At 29.5% G+C, this 15880-nt stretch overlaps 1 long non-coding RNA gene across 1 annotated transcript; it reads right to left on the bottom strand.

Moving 5' to 3' along the window:
• Positions 1 to 1003: 1003 nt before the first annotated feature.
• LOC119604235 lies at positions 1004 to 4770 on the bottom strand. The gene is made up of 2 exons (XR_005231491.1): positions 4621 to 4770; positions 1004 to 1033 (listed from the first exon to the last, which is right to left on the bottom strand). It is a non-coding gene; the product is annotated as an uncharacterized LOC119604235 (long non-coding RNA).
• Between the last annotated feature and the right edge of the window lie 11110 nt (positions 4771 to 15880).

Genomic DNA, 15880 nt, shown 5'->3' with positions numbered 1-15880 from the left:
AAAACATAACATAACTAAAGTCTAGTCTATAGTCTGGACTGTAGTTTATAGTCTGAACTAAAGTCTAGTCTATAATCTGGACTGTAGTCTAGGCTGTAATCAGGACTATATTCTAGTCTATAGTTAGGTCTATGAGCTATAGTCTAGTCTATAGTCTGAACTACAGTCTAGTCTATAGTTTGGACTATGTTTTGTCTATAGTCTGGTCTATATTCTAATCTACAGTCCCGACAAGACTATAGCTAGCCTATAGTCTGGGCTGTCACCTATAGTCTAGTCTGGACTGTAGTCTAGTCTATAGTCTGGACTATAGTTTAGAATACAGTCTGGACTAAAGTCTATATTCTGAACTATAATCTAGTCTATAGACTGGACTGTATTATAAACTAGTATATAGTTTGGACTAAGGTCTAGTATTGTCAAGTCTGGATTGTAAACAACACCATAGTCTATTCTATAGTTTGGACTAAAGTCTGTTTATATAGTCTGAACTTAAGTCTAGTCTATAATCTGTGAGAAGGGTATATATAAGTTTGTCATTCCGTTTGTAATTTCTATAATATAATTTTCCGACCCTATAAAGTATATATATTCTGGATCTTTATAGATAGCGGAGGCGAATTATCCATGTCCGTCTGTCTGTGTGTATGTTGAAATCAGTTTTCAGAAGACCCCAGATATCTACGAGATCCGAATTTTCAATCATTCTATTGGAAATACGATCGAATATAACGCTATTTAAAATCAGCCCAATCGGCCCATATAATAGAAACATACTTACATAAGAAATGATGCTTCTGATCACATATAATTATTTATATTGTGTCAAAAAGTATAAACATTTCTGACAGCAATCATAGTTTTCATTATATTTACCATTATACGTTTTTTATAATTTTCTTATGTTTTTATTAAAAAAATAAAATCACATAGGTTTGTTTAAAAAATCTTTATTCACAAATTTACTAAATTTAAATAAAATTCATAAAATTTGTTCAGTTACCTTTTTTGAAAATGGGTTGGCTCAATAAATCTGAAAATAATAATAAACAAAACGAAATAATAAAAACATGTATTTTGTTACAAAAACGAAAAAGTAGCAGAAAGTTCACTTTTATAAATTGAATGAATAAAGTGAATAAATGGAATAAAGGATCGTTTTATATATGAGAATGTCTTGCACAAGCTAAATCTGCGAAATTATAAACTAATGGATAGAATTTTTTAAAGGAATTTGTCTCATTGATTCACATTCATTAAGATCATCCATGTTTTTTTCTTTTGACCGCAAGAACAACTTTTTAGGAGCCATTTTGTATATTAAAAGTGCATTACCAAGGCGAATGATCAAAAAATACTTATAAAATCGTAAAAATTTACTTTATATTACGTCAATTTTGAATTCAGTCAGGACCCTGTATGTTAAAATGTATGTTTCTATGTTCAACATAATGGGAAATTTAAAAACTACGATTTGAGTATCGAAAATGTTCTCACTTAAAAAATGTTATTCAATAAGGACCGTCTATGTATAATGTGCTTTATGTTTTGTCTTCATATTAGAGAACATACAAAAAGTACCATTTGAAGAAAGAAAAAGTAGAAGAGATTCTTATCAGTCATGTTAATAAAATCATTGATGAGAATCTGTTAGATAAATATTGTTGTTTATGGATAAATATTGAAATTATGAAATAGTGGTATAAATTCTACGTTTGAAGAAAGTACTAATAAAAAGAATACCATTTTCCCCCTTATTACCTAATGATACATTTAATTAAGTTTACAAAATATTCCGTTTTTAAATATTGTATATCGCAAATAAAACTTAAACGACTCTTAATGCAGATTTGAAAAACTGTGTTTTCAAAAATTACTCAAATTTGGTCCTTTATAGTCTTTAGTAGGCGAATTCGAAAATAATATACCAATAGCTTATTTTGTGTAAGTAAATTAACTTTTTTCATATTTTATAAAAGTTGGCTCAACAATAAGTTTGAATAAAGTGAAATTTCCGTTTTTGCCCTTTTTGGTACTTTTTTCTCCCCGATGAAATAGCAAATATTTTGTTTCAATAAATATTACAGAGTTAGTCCATGATTTAATAGGTATGCGTCAATAAATCGAAAAAGTTTTCTTAATGTGATACAAAAAAGTACAAGAACTTCTTTTTTCTCTCTTTAGCACCCAAAAAGAAGTGAATTTAAAAAAGTACGAAACAGGTTTCTCATAATTTTGGAAGATATGCCCAAAACATTTACAAAAATTTTATTACATTTTTAGTTAAAAAGTTATAAATAAGGTACCAAAATCACTTTTGTTACTCTTTTACCCTTAAAAGTACGAATTAAAAAAAAGTACCAGACACCCATCTCATTTTAAAAGTATATACAGGTGAATTTTAATTTTTGTTTGTATCACTAATATTGTGTAAGATAATAATGTACAAATTTCCAAAAATCCCTCCTTAGTGGATCTACATAACCAAAAACACATCCACTGTCAAAATTTCATGATTCTAGGTTCAGCCGTTTGAGCTGTGCGATGATGAATCTGTCAGTCAGTAACACAACTCTTTTATATACATATCGTCATCTAAAAGACAAACGGACCTATCTAACATTTTTAAAATTATACAGGAGAAGCAAAAAACTACATATTTAAATGAAAAAGTTTATTTCTATCAACGCGATTTATTTGTAGGAAATAAACAAATTGTTTAATAGTGAAACCTAACATTTGTTATGATAGTTACAATGACGTATATAAAACTGGATAAATTGGACTTTTTACCTTTAATAATAAAATGTATGACATAAACAATATAATTTATTTTTGAAATATTTATTACGAAGAAAAAACTACAAAGTTTCATGTAGCTCTATCCTGTTGAGATTTATTGGATGTTAATGAAAACGACTTTCAATTTACATATCGTGACCTAAAAACCAATTTTATATATACACCTTGACAGTTGCAAAGGTATAGACTTCACTGTTAAAAAATTCGTTTCGCGTTGATAGAAACAAACTTTTTAATTTAAATAGTTTTTTGCTTTTCCTGTAAAATTTTAAAAATGTTAGATAGGTCCGTTTGCGTTTTACGTGACGACATATTGCATATAAATTACAACAAATAATGAAATTTTAAAAATCGTTTGTATTATTGTTTTTAAATTTAATTTAAACCCAAAAATGTATCGCTAACGAAGTAGCGGGCAGCAACCTAGTATAAATATAAAGTTTTAGAAAACATTGTTTATATATGTATGTAACCTTGTAGTTCAGTTCTTGTCCAAAACTGGCTATATATACACGCATATCAATGATCATATCTTAAAAACTTTAAAATCAATTTATTAATCTTCACCAGTTTTGTGTTCAGCATGTTCATCTTTTTAAAATACAAAATAAATTTTAAATAAATTTGAAGTTTTAAAAAAATGTTGTAAAATTAGTTTGGAAACCCAAAATCGGACATGATTCTTATTAATTTTAAATTAATTAAAAAATATTTTAAAAACGGCTTTTTTAGATTATATTCATTTGTATAAGTGGTATAATATCTTATTATTTTCATACAAATTTACAAAAGTTTTCTTTTCTTTATATAATTGTGTGTTCCATGGTATCTATGTATATGAAGATATCTCCAGGGGCGGTTTAGGAACTATAGAAATAAGTAATCTTAATATAAGAAAGTCGGCATGAGTAAAAGCACGCTTAGAAATTTTTAATGGTCAAGTTTTGAAAACGGTCGTTTTATAAGACCTAAAAGTAACTATTGTTGAGACTATATGCCAGTATAATGTCGGGAGAATACACTAGACTATATATGAGTGCATAGAACATATTATAGTTTAGTTTTAGTATTCCAAAAGAACTAATTTGTCCTGATGTGAATATTCTATAGAAACATTTAAACGTAGTTATATTTTTAGCGCTTATAAATCAACAGTTTTTAAACTTGACCATAAAAAATTTATAAGCGTGCTTTACCTCATGCCGATTTTCTTATACATATTAGTTTACTTTACTTTTGAAGGATTTTTATCACCTCGAGTAATGTACGGGCTTTACTTTTTCCATTTCAAATTTTTCATTGACCTTAACGCTTTAATATTAAAATTATGTTCATTTATGTCATGATTTTATTTATATTTGGTACAGATTTCGTATTTCCTCCTTTTCGAATACTAGGATGCCTTATTTCTATAGTTCCTAGACCGCCGTTAAAGATGTAGACACCATGGAACACACAATTAAGTAGAACTGGATACATTTTTAATGATAAAGAAGCAAAATCGATTTTGCGTTTGACTTTAAAATGCTTACTTATATTTCTTCTTTAATGTAGAATATTTCTATAAAGAAAATAAATCTTTTAGAAATTTTTATTAGAGTAATAGGCAAGTATACCACTAAAATCATGCAAATAATTAAAATCTGAAAAAAGTAATTTTTAAAATATTTTTTATTTAATTTAAACTTAATAAAACCATGTCCGATTTTGAGTCACTGTATTTTCTTCAATAAAAATTTTACTTTGAGCATATTAACAAAAATTGTTTTTAAAAGTCCAACAAATACTATTTTCATCCTCTACAATTTTTACTCTTACATTATTTCCAGGATTGAAGCAGTTTCCAGTTTTTCCGCTATCCTCCAGTGTTCTTCACTATCCTCCAATGCACAGATATGTGCTCCAATGTTCTATAGTCAAGTTTCTCCATCCAACGCGCCAATCCTGCAAAAGAATAAAAAATGTTGCTTAAAAAAAATAATATATGACGTTTAAAAGTAATGCCAAGTTTATCAATATATGTGTACTAAAAATTAGGGTTTTATAAATCGACTTTCGAATAATCGAACAATCGACATTTTGTCGAAAAAAATCGAAAAGTCGAAGTCGACTATTTTGTTCCAAAAAAGTCGATAACTCGACTATCGTCTATGAAAAAAGTCGAAAAGTCGACTTTGTAAATAAAAGTCGAAAAAAGTCGAAAAGTCAAAAAATCGGAAAGTCGAAAAAAGTTGAAAAGTCGAAAAGTCGAAAAGTCGGAAAAAGTCGAAAAGTCGAAAAAAGTCGAAAATTTTAAAAAAGTGGAAAAGAGGTCAAAAACTCTAAAATAGTCGGAAAAACTCGAAAAAAGTAAAAAAATAGTCGAAGAAAAATCCAAATAAATCGAAAATAGTCAAAAAGTCTTAAAAAATCAAAAAGTCGGAAAAAGTCGAAAAGTCGAAAAGTCGAAAAGTCGAAAAAAGTCGAAAAGTCGAAAAAGGTCGAAAAGTCGAAAAAAGTCGGAAAAAGTCGAAAAGTCGGAAAACGTCGAAAAGTCGGAAAAAGTCTACCATTTATAAAATACTAAAAGTCGAAAAGTCTAAAAGTCGACTTTTAAATAAATGAAAAAGGTCGAAAAGTCTAAAAATCCACTTTTCATAAAATGGAAAAAGTCGAAAGGTCGAAAAGTCGACTTTTAACTAAATGCAAAAAGTCGAAAAGTCGACTTTTCGTTTCAACTATAGAACCCTACTAAAAATATTGCCGTATCAGAGCTGGCATATCAGAGCTGGGAATTTCCAAAAAATACCCAATTTCCAGATAAAAATTTAAAAAATTCATTTAAGTTTCAAAATTTTTAAAAAAGTAGAAAAAACATAAAAATCCTCGATTTTTCATTAAAAATATATGGTTTATTCAAATCAAATAATATATTAATATTTAATATGGTTTATGTTTATAAAAAATTCGAAAAAACACTTCATTTCTTAACTCACAACTTTAATAAAATAACATTTCAAAGTGTATGACGAATTCTTCTTCTTTTTAATGCATGGGAGAGGATTTTCTACTTTAACAAACTTTTACTTTAACAAACTACTTATAAACAATTATAAATTGTTTTATAATAAGAATTACATAAACATAAACAATACATAAACAATTAAATAAGTACAAAAATTGAATTATTTAATAGAATATAGTAAATAAAAATAACGTAAAAAGAGTATTGAATAAAATAGTATAAACAGCCATCACAGTGGGGCAGAATGGACATTTTTTGGAAATAAATCTGGCATTTCTAAACGGCTGATCCGATCGGGATAAAATTTGGCGTGAGCGTAGCCAAGGAGTATTTGAGTTTAAGTTTTGAAGATGAACCCTGCAGATGCCCCAGGGACGGCGCTGTGGCGGCTCAAAGTAGGGTACCTACGACATGTAAAATTTTTAAACTCGTGCCATTTTTTTGTTTTTCACCCAAATACAAAGATTTTTATATTTTGTGAAAGCGCTCGACGAGATCTTGAAAAAACATGCTTGGACATACTACTTATCTCTTATAATATCCGAGTTATAGGCATTTAAAAATTTAGTGATACAAAATTTACCATACCTTGGTCCGCCTTTTTTTGAATACCGGGCGTAATTTTGGACCAAATGGACTCAATTTTTTCTTGTTAGTTAGACAACAAATTTCCAATAATATACAAAAAATTTCAGATCAATATCGTTTACAGATCCAAAAATATACGTTTTTTAATTTAAAAATTCAAAAAATTTTAGATTTTTGGCGTTTTTTTGCCAAAAATGTGTCTTAACTCTTTTATTAATAAAATAAAATTTTTATTAAGAACATATAACAATTTTATAGTTTTCTAAAAGGTATCTTTACGCAGAACGCTTTGGCGTAAAAAACTTGTCCTATTTTTTGAAAATGTTGCCACTGCGTCCTTCCGAATATGACCTATTTTTTATCAAAACTTCAACTTTGGGCGACATGTTCTAAAATCCCAAAGCTGGGATCAGAAAACTGAAAGCAGTTTTGGAAACCTCAATATGTTTTCTATTTACTCCAAAAGTATTTTCCCAGCCCTGAAAGAAATGTGGACCCTATGGGCAAAAAAGTAAAAAATCCCATTTTTGGGATTTTCATTCCTATTTTTGGGAATTGCGGGATGCCCTTTGACCTTTTCAATTTTTTTTTTTGCATATTCTTATTTGAAATGACAAATTTAACAAGCGTTGAAAATTTCATTGAGTTTTGTTCATAAATAAAGATTTTGTCATATATTACATATTTGTTTAATTTCTAAAACTATGATTTATATCAAAATTTTAATAGGATCGCAGATAGCTACAATAATTTAGTCCATATTTATCCTTTAATATCATTTTTTAGTTAGATATGGAAATTCTCGACCCTTTACAAAAAATTTCATGCCAATATCTCAATTACATTCAAAAATATGTTCATATAAACCTGTGTCCTTTAATTTCATCTTTTTCATATTTTAGTATTAAGTATGACAGAACATACATTTGGTGTTGAATAAAATATTTGGACAATTTTTAAAAATTATTTAGTTAATTATTTTATTATAATATTATATATAAAATAAAAAAAATTATAATTTTATTATGAGCCACGCACAACAACACCTAAATCACCCCACACAAATTACCTTTCCCGCCCACCGAAATATAAAACACAATTTAATACAATATCATCAGTTAGTATAATAGCTTTTTTTATTTGAACTGTTTATCTTAAACATAATACAATTAATTCTTACAACCTACTTATATAGTTAATTCCTAACACTACTTATTTTCTATAAAATAATCTGTCATATCGGTATACATATCCAGAAGGTAATATAAGTCCTTTAAATCTTCCTTGTTTTGAGATGATAGAGTTTCATAACAAATCCATCTTTTTCGCATAGTTGAAAGAACAGGATCAGAAGATAGAAGTAAACTATTAAAAATATCTTCATTCTGTGATTGCCTGGAGCATTTTCTTGAGCTGAATAGTTGAACATGCTTAAAATCTCGATTCCTCGCTTCCTGGGCTTCTTCTGTTAACTCTCCAAGTGGAAGAATATTCGATTCAATTATTATTTGACCATGACACAATACTTTGTGTACTGTTGGTGTTAGTTCCCTCCATGGATACAGAGATACAAGTAATTTAGAAATTTCAGATGTGTATTCCCCAAATCGATTTTCATTAATTTTATGTTTACTATTCAGTGCCATTAAAATAGTTTTAACTCTTCGAAGCAACTCCTTGTCGATTCCAGTTATTTTTGAAGTAATTTCAAAATCACGAAAAAACCTTCTCGACGTATTACCGTCATTTGTACTACCGCAACTTGAAAGTGGTTTGTCGATGTTTAATCCCATCTGAACTTTAAATTCTTCTTGGATTCTGCTTTTTTCCGCAGCTCTCAGTTCTTTCAATTCTTCATTATTTTTTGTTGATTTAGTAGGATAGTTTGTTTTTTTTTTTCCTGGATCGCCTTGTATGATGGTAATATATTGTGTCCTTTTTCATGCAGAGCTTTCCTTAATATTTGGTACTTATTTCGACTGAGACCCAGTTCCAACATAAGCGCTATTGCTTCCTCTTCAGTAAATTTTGATTATGATGTTGGAGTTGGTATACTTTCCACAATTCGCTTAAGTCGTTTTGGTGATGCATTAGGAAGAATAGTTGCAATATGTACGACATCCATATGTTGGTTTTCCTTTTTCAGCATTTCGTTAAATGTATCAGCAATTTCCTCATTTGAGATTGAAAAAAGTTTTTGTGTGACCCTCTTTTTTTTACCTTGAACATAAGTCTTCGTATGACTTGCAAGGCGCTCCTATTGATGTGTTGTAAGTTGAGATTTCCGTAGTAGTTTCCATCCAACTACAAAATTTTAATCGAAATTTCTTTTGATTTCCATCCACAGACTTACTTTTTACATCAAAAAGTTTTAAAAAGTTTTCAATTTTTGATATGCCTGTTTTGTCTACTTTTCTACTATATGTAGTTTTTATATAATTTGAAATGTCTTCAATTCTTTCTGGCCCTTTTGAAGATATACTCCATAAAACGGAACACAACTCTTCGTACTTTAATGTAATCTTCATTGTAGATTTATTAAATATGGTACTTAAAATCTGAGAAGTTTACTTATATACCAATTCTTGTCATTTCCGATACAGGTATTCCAAAGTAAAAAATTACGAATTGTCTACCTATTAACATTTAGGACTATATTACTATAACCTGTAATTCAGTCATTGATATTTCTTATTAGTGAATGAATCGAAATTATCATTACCTGTATATTTTTACCTACATGATCATAAACGAAACAGAACGAAATGATCTGTCGAAAAAATTTAGGTAAAAAATAGTTATAAATTTTTGAAAATTTAAGCATAATAGGACCTTTCAATTATAAGGATAAGCAAACAAATAGGTAAATATAAGATTTAAATATGTGCTGTCATACTTAATACTAAAATATGAAAAAGATGAAATTAAAGGACACAGGTTTAAATGAACATATTATTGAATGTAATTGAGATATTGGCTTGAAATTTTTTGTAAAGGGTCGAGAATTTCCATATCTAACTAAAAAATTATATTAAGGGATAAATATGGACTAAATTGTTGTAGCTATCTGCGATCCTATTAAAATTTTGATATAAATCATAGTTTTAGAAATTAAACAAATATGTAATATATGACAAAATCTTTATTTATGAACAAAACTCAATGAAATTTTCAACGCTTGTTAAATTTGTCATTTCAAATAAGAATATGCAAAAAAAAAATTGAAAAGGTCAAAGGGCATCCCGCAATTCCCAAAAATAGGAATGAAAATCCCAAAAATGGGATTTTTTACTTTTTTGCCCATAGGGTCCACATTTCTTTCAGGGCTGGGAAAATACTTTTGGAGTAAATAGAAAACATATTGAGGTTTCCAAAACTGCTTTCAGTTTTCTGATCCCAGCTTTGGGATTTTAGAACATGTCGCCCAAAGTTGAAGTTTTGATAAAAAATAGGTCATATTCGGAAGGACGCAGTGGCAACATTTTCAAAAAATAGGACAAGTTTTTTACGCCAAAGCGTTCTGCGTAAAGATACCTTTTAGAAAACTATAAAATTGTTATATGTTCTTAATAAAAATTTTATTTTATTAATAAAAGAGTTAAGACACATTTTTGGCAAAAAAAACGCCAAAAATCTAAATTTTTTTGAATTTTTAGATTAAAAAACGTATATTTTTGGATCTGTAAACAATATTGATCTGAAATTTTTTGTATATTATTGGAAATTTTGTTGTCTAACTAACAAGAAAAAATTGAGTCCATTTGGTCCAAAATTACGCCCGGTATTCAAAAAAAGGCGGACCAAGGTATGGTAAATTTTGTATCACTAAATTTTTAAATGCCTATAACTCGGATATTATAAGAGATAAGTAGTATGTCCAAGCATGTTTTTTCAAGATCTCGTCGAGCGCTTTCACAAAATATAAAAATCTTTGTATTTGGGTGAAAAACAAAAAAATGGCACGAGTTTAAAAATTTTACATGTCGTAGGTACCCTACTTTGAGCCGCCACAGCGCCGTCCCTGGGGCATCTGCAGGATTCATCTTCAAAACTTAAACTCGAATACTCCTTGGCTACGTTCAGGCCAAATTTTATCCCGATCGGATCAGCCGTTTAGAAATGCCAAATTTATTTCCAAAAAATTTCCATTCTGCCCCACTGTGAGCCATTTGAAAACTTTGTTTCAAAAGAGAGTAATGTGTAATTTTGCAAAAAACTGTTTTTTGAAAAATTTGTTCTACAAAAAACTACAGCGGGAACTATATTACCCACCAAAATGAAGGAAATTGGTCCCTCTATAATGTCCAATACGCCAATCCTAGTCACTAGTCCAAAATTTGACCCTAGGGCCAAAAGAGAGTAATGAGTGAAATTTTGTAAAAACTGTTTTTTGAGAACTTTGTTCTACAAAAAACTACAGCGGGAACTATATTACCCACCAAAATGAAGGAAATTGGTCCCTCTATAAGGTCCAATACGCCAATCCTAGTCACTCGTCCAAAATTTGACCCTAGGGCCAAAAGAGAGTAATGAGTGAAATTTTGTAAAAACAGTTTTTAGAGAACTTTGTTCTACAAAAAACTACAGCGGGAAATATATTACCCACCAAAATGAAGGAAATTGGTCCCCCTATAACGTTCAATACGCCAATCCTAGTCACTCGTCCAAAATTTGACCCTAGGGCCAAAAGAGAGTAATGAGAGAAATTTTGTAAAAACTGTTTTTTGAAAACTTTGTTCTACAAAAAACTACAGCGGGAAATATATTACCCACCAAAATGAAGGAAATTGGTCCCTCTATAATGTCCAATACGCCAATCCTAGTCACTCGTCCAAAATTTGACCCCAGGGCCAAAAGAGTGTAATGAGTGAAATTTTGTAAAAACTGTTTTTTGAAAACTTTATTTTACAAAAAACTACAGCGGGAACTATATTACCCACCAAAATGAAGGAAATTGGTCCCTCTATAATGTCCAATATGCCAATCCTAGTCACTCGTCCAAAATTTGACCCTAGGGCCAAAGAGAGTAATGAGTGAAATTTTTTAAAAACAGTTTTTTGAGAACTTTGTTCTACAAAAAACTACAGCGGGAACTATATTACCCGCCAAAATGAAGGAAATTGGTCCCTCTATAATGTCCAATACGCCAATCCTAGTCACTCGTCCAAAATTTGACCCCAGGGCCAAAAGAGAGTAGTGAGTGAAATTTTGTATAAACAGTTTTTTGAGAACTTTGTTCTACAGAAAACTACAGCGGGAACTGTATTACGCATCAAAATGAAGAAAATTGGCTCCTCTATAATGTCCAATAGGCCAATCCTAGTCACTCGTGCAAAATTTGATCCCAGGGCCAAAAGAGAGTAATAAGTGAAATTTTGTAAACACAGCTTTACAAAAAACTACAAAAGGAACTATATAACCCACCAAAATGAAGGAAAGCGACCCTACTATAATGTCCAATGCGTTTACCTAAATCACTCACCCAAAATATGACCCTAATATCAAAAGAAAATAATAAGTGAAATGTTGAAAAAAAAAAACTGTTTTTTAAGATTTTTTACAAAAACTATAGAAGGAAACTTATTACCCAAAAAATATTGGACATTGGTCCAATATGACACCCTCCAAAACTGAAAATTTTTTTTTAATAAAATGTCGAAATATTGAATTTTTAATTCCATAATTTTTTTTCATTTACCACTATTTGTTTTAAATTGTTATTATTAATCAATTTATTAATTCTCAATATTGTTTTTAAAATGCTTACTCTCTCTTTTACTTAGTTTCCCAACGGTAAATGAAACAAAGTACTTAGATAATATTCGATGACATCAGTATGACGTTCTAAGCGAGCAATCTAAGTACTTAGAGTGCAATGTATGCGTAATCCAACATATCATGCACTTTAATTATAACATAGATTACGATTTAAGCAGAGAGTTAGCTGCCTTTTTCATGTTGTTTTTTGTTTTTATATCTTTACAAAAAAACAGAACTAAAGTACCATTTTATTTTTCTTTTGTATGTATAGGTACTGCATGAAAAGAATAATATTTTTGTTTCAGTTTAAAGTTGATCTTTTGTAAGTGAAGTTGTGTTTTCTTAAAAAAAGTTATTTTATTGTAAAAATTTAAAATAATTGTGGTGATCTAAATGGCACAAAGGGATTCAAAAATTGGGATAAATTTACTTCATACATTCTAGTTTTAATACTGACAATTTCCTCTTGTTTGTTTACAGGATCTGTAAAGGAAGATGACCGAAAGTTTCAAAAGAAAATTAAGATTCATTTCATTTATCTTCGTTAAAATTGTTTAATTATATTTTTATTGACATAACTATAATACATGTTTATTATTTGATGATAATTTTTAAATAAACTTACATAATTTGAAATAAACGCAAAAAATATATATTTTTTCTATAACAAAATCGGAAGACATGGTATTTTAACTTACAAATGCAAATAGGATTGTGATCTACATACACTACATTCTTATTTGCAAGCGTTTATAGGCGTCTCATTAACTTCGCTTAGAACTCCACACATTATGTAAGTGAAATTTTAATTTGTCTTATTGAAACTGTGGCTTACATTCTAAGCGAGAGCACATCGATGAGGCAGCCTAGGACACTTTTATGTTAAATCTAAGTGGAAGAATAATTGAAAGCATCACCACTGACTGCCACGAAATGTCACTTAGATAAGCGAGTACATAATGTGTATTTTTACCGCTGGGTTGTTAAGCAGTTTGTTAAAATGAAAATCCTCTCCCATATATGAAAAAGAAGAAGAATTCGGCATGCACTTAGCTAAATTAATTTGATTATGTTGCCAGATAAAGCACTAAAAATACTTGCATTACAGCGATTTCAATATGTTGCCAGATAAAATACCTATTAATATTGGTAAAAACTCAAAAAAAAACTTGGCAGCACTAATTCGTAGCAAGAAAAAATCAATTTTTTGTCTGCACACAGTCTGCAAGAGAGAATTTTTCGTATTACTCTCTTTTTGTTGAGTGAAATATGAGTAGTTTGATAAACTACTTTGTTAAAGTAACGGGGATAAAAATGTTGCTTAAAAAAAATAATATATGACGTTTAAAAGTAATGCCAAGTTTATCAATATATGTGTACTAAAAATTAGGGTTCTATAAATCGACTTTCGAATAATCGAACAATCGACTTTTTGTCGAAAAAAGTCGAAAAGTCGAAGTCGACTATTTTGTTCCAAAAAAGTCGATAACTCGACTATCGTCTATGAAAAAAGTCGACTTTGTAAATAAAAGTCGAAAAAAGTCGAAAAGTCAAAAAATCGGAAAGTCGAAAAAAGTCGAAAAGTCGAAAAAAGTTGAAAAGTCGAAAAAAGTCGATAAGTCGAAAAAAGTCGAAAAGTCGGAAAAAGTCGAAAAGTTGGAAAAAGTCGAAAAGTCGAAAAAAGTCGAAAATTTTAAAAAAAGTGGAAAAGAGGTCAAAAACTCTAAAATAGTCGGAAAAACTCGAAAAAAGTAAAAAATAGTCGAAAATAGTCGAAGAAAAATCCAAATAAATCGAAAATAGTCAAAAAGTCGTAAAAAATCAAAAAGTCGAAAAGTCGAAAAAAGTCGGAAAAAGTCGAAAAGTCGACCATTTATAAAATACTAAAAGTCGAAAAGTCTAAAAGTCGACTTTTAAATAAATGAAAAAGGTCGAAAAGTCGAAAAATCGACTTTTCATAAAATGGAAAAAGTAGAAAGGTCGAAAAGTCGACTTTTAACTAAATCCAAAAAGTCGAAAAGTCGACTTTTCGTTTCAACTATAGAACCCTACTAAAAATATTGCCGTATCAGAGCTGGGAATTTCCAAAAAATACCCAATTTCCAGATAAAAATTTAAAAAATTCATTTAAGTTTCAAAATTTTTAAAAAAATAGAAAGAACATAAAAATCCTCGATTTTTCATTAAAAATATATGGTTTATTCAAATCAAATAAAATATTAATATTTAATATGGTTTATGTTTATAAAAAATTCTAAAAAACACATCATTTCTTATCTCACAACTTTAATAAAATAACATTTCAAAGTGTATGACGAATTCTTCTTCTTTTTAATGCATGGGAGAGGATTTTCTACTTTAACAAACTACTTATAAACAATTATAAATTGTTTTATAATAAGAATTATATAAACATAACAATACATAAACAATTAAATAAGTACAAAAATTGAATTATTTAATAGAATATAGTAAATAAAAATAACGTAAAAAGAGTATTGAATAAAATAGTATAAACAGCCATTTGAAAACTTTGTTTCAAAAGAGAGTAATGTGTAATTTTGCAAAAACTGTTTTTTGAAAAATTTGTTCTACAAAAAACTACAGCGGGAACTATATTACCCACCAAAATGAAGGAAATTGGTCCCTCTATAATGTCCAATACGCCAATCCTAGTCACTAGTCCAAAATTTGACCCTAGGGCCAAAAGAGAGTAATGAGTGAAATTTTGTAAAAACAGTTTTTTGAGAACTTTGTTCTACAAAAAACTACAGCGGGAAATATATTACCCACCAAAATGAAGGAAATTGGTCCCTCTATAATATCCAAGACGACAATCCTACTCACACGTCCAAAATTTGACCCTAGGGCCAAAAGAGAGTAATGAGTGAAATTTTGTAAAAACTTTTTTTTGAGAACTTTGTTCTACAAAAAACTACAGCGGGAACTATATTACCCACCAAAATGAAGGAAATTGGTCCCTCTATAATGTCCAATACGCCAATCCTAGTCACTAGTCCAAAATTTGACCCTAGGGCCAAAAGAGAGTAATGAGTGAAATTTTGTAAAAACAGTTTTTTGAGAACTTTGTTCTACAAAAAACTACAGCGGGAACTATATTACCCACCAAAATGAAGGAAATTGGTCCCTCTATAATGTCCAATACGCCAATCCTAGTCACTAGTCCAAAATTTGACCCTAGGGCCAAAAGAGAGTAATGAGTGAAATTTTGTAAAAACAGCTTTTTGAGAACTTTGTTCTACAAAAAACTACAGCGGGAACTATATTACCCACCAAAATGAAGGAAATTGGTCCCTCTATAATATCCAATACGCCAATCCTAGTCACTCGTCCAAAATTTGACCCTAGGGCCAAAAGAGAGTAATGAGAGAAATTTTGTAAAAACTGTTTTTTGAGAACTTTGTTCTACAAAAAACTACAGCGGGAAATATATTACCCACCAAAATGAAGAAAATTGGTCCCTTTATAACGTCCAATACGCCAATTCTAGTCACTCGTCCAAAATTTGACCCTAGGGCCAAAAGAGAGTAATGAGTGAAATTTTGTAAAAACAGTTTTTTGAGAACTTTGTTCTACAAAAAACTACAGCGGGAACTATATTACCCACCAAAATGAAGGAAATTGGTCCCTCTATAATGTCCAATACGCCAATCCTAGTCACTCGTCCAAAATTTGACCCTAGGGCCAAAAGAGAGTAATGAGTGA

Source organism: Lucilia sericata, unplaced genomic scaffold (assembly GCF_015586225.1).
Source record: "Lucilia sericata isolate MDLA Ls3-8-SP2 unplaced genomic scaffold, ASM1558622v1 Contig000372F_arrow, whole genome shotgun sequence".
In the NCBI taxonomy this organism is placed as follows: domain Eukaryota; kingdom Metazoa; phylum Arthropoda; class Insecta; order Diptera; family Calliphoridae; genus Lucilia; species Lucilia sericata.
Note: the sequence above shows the minus strand (reverse complement) of the source record. Positions and strands in the feature narration are given on the sequence as shown.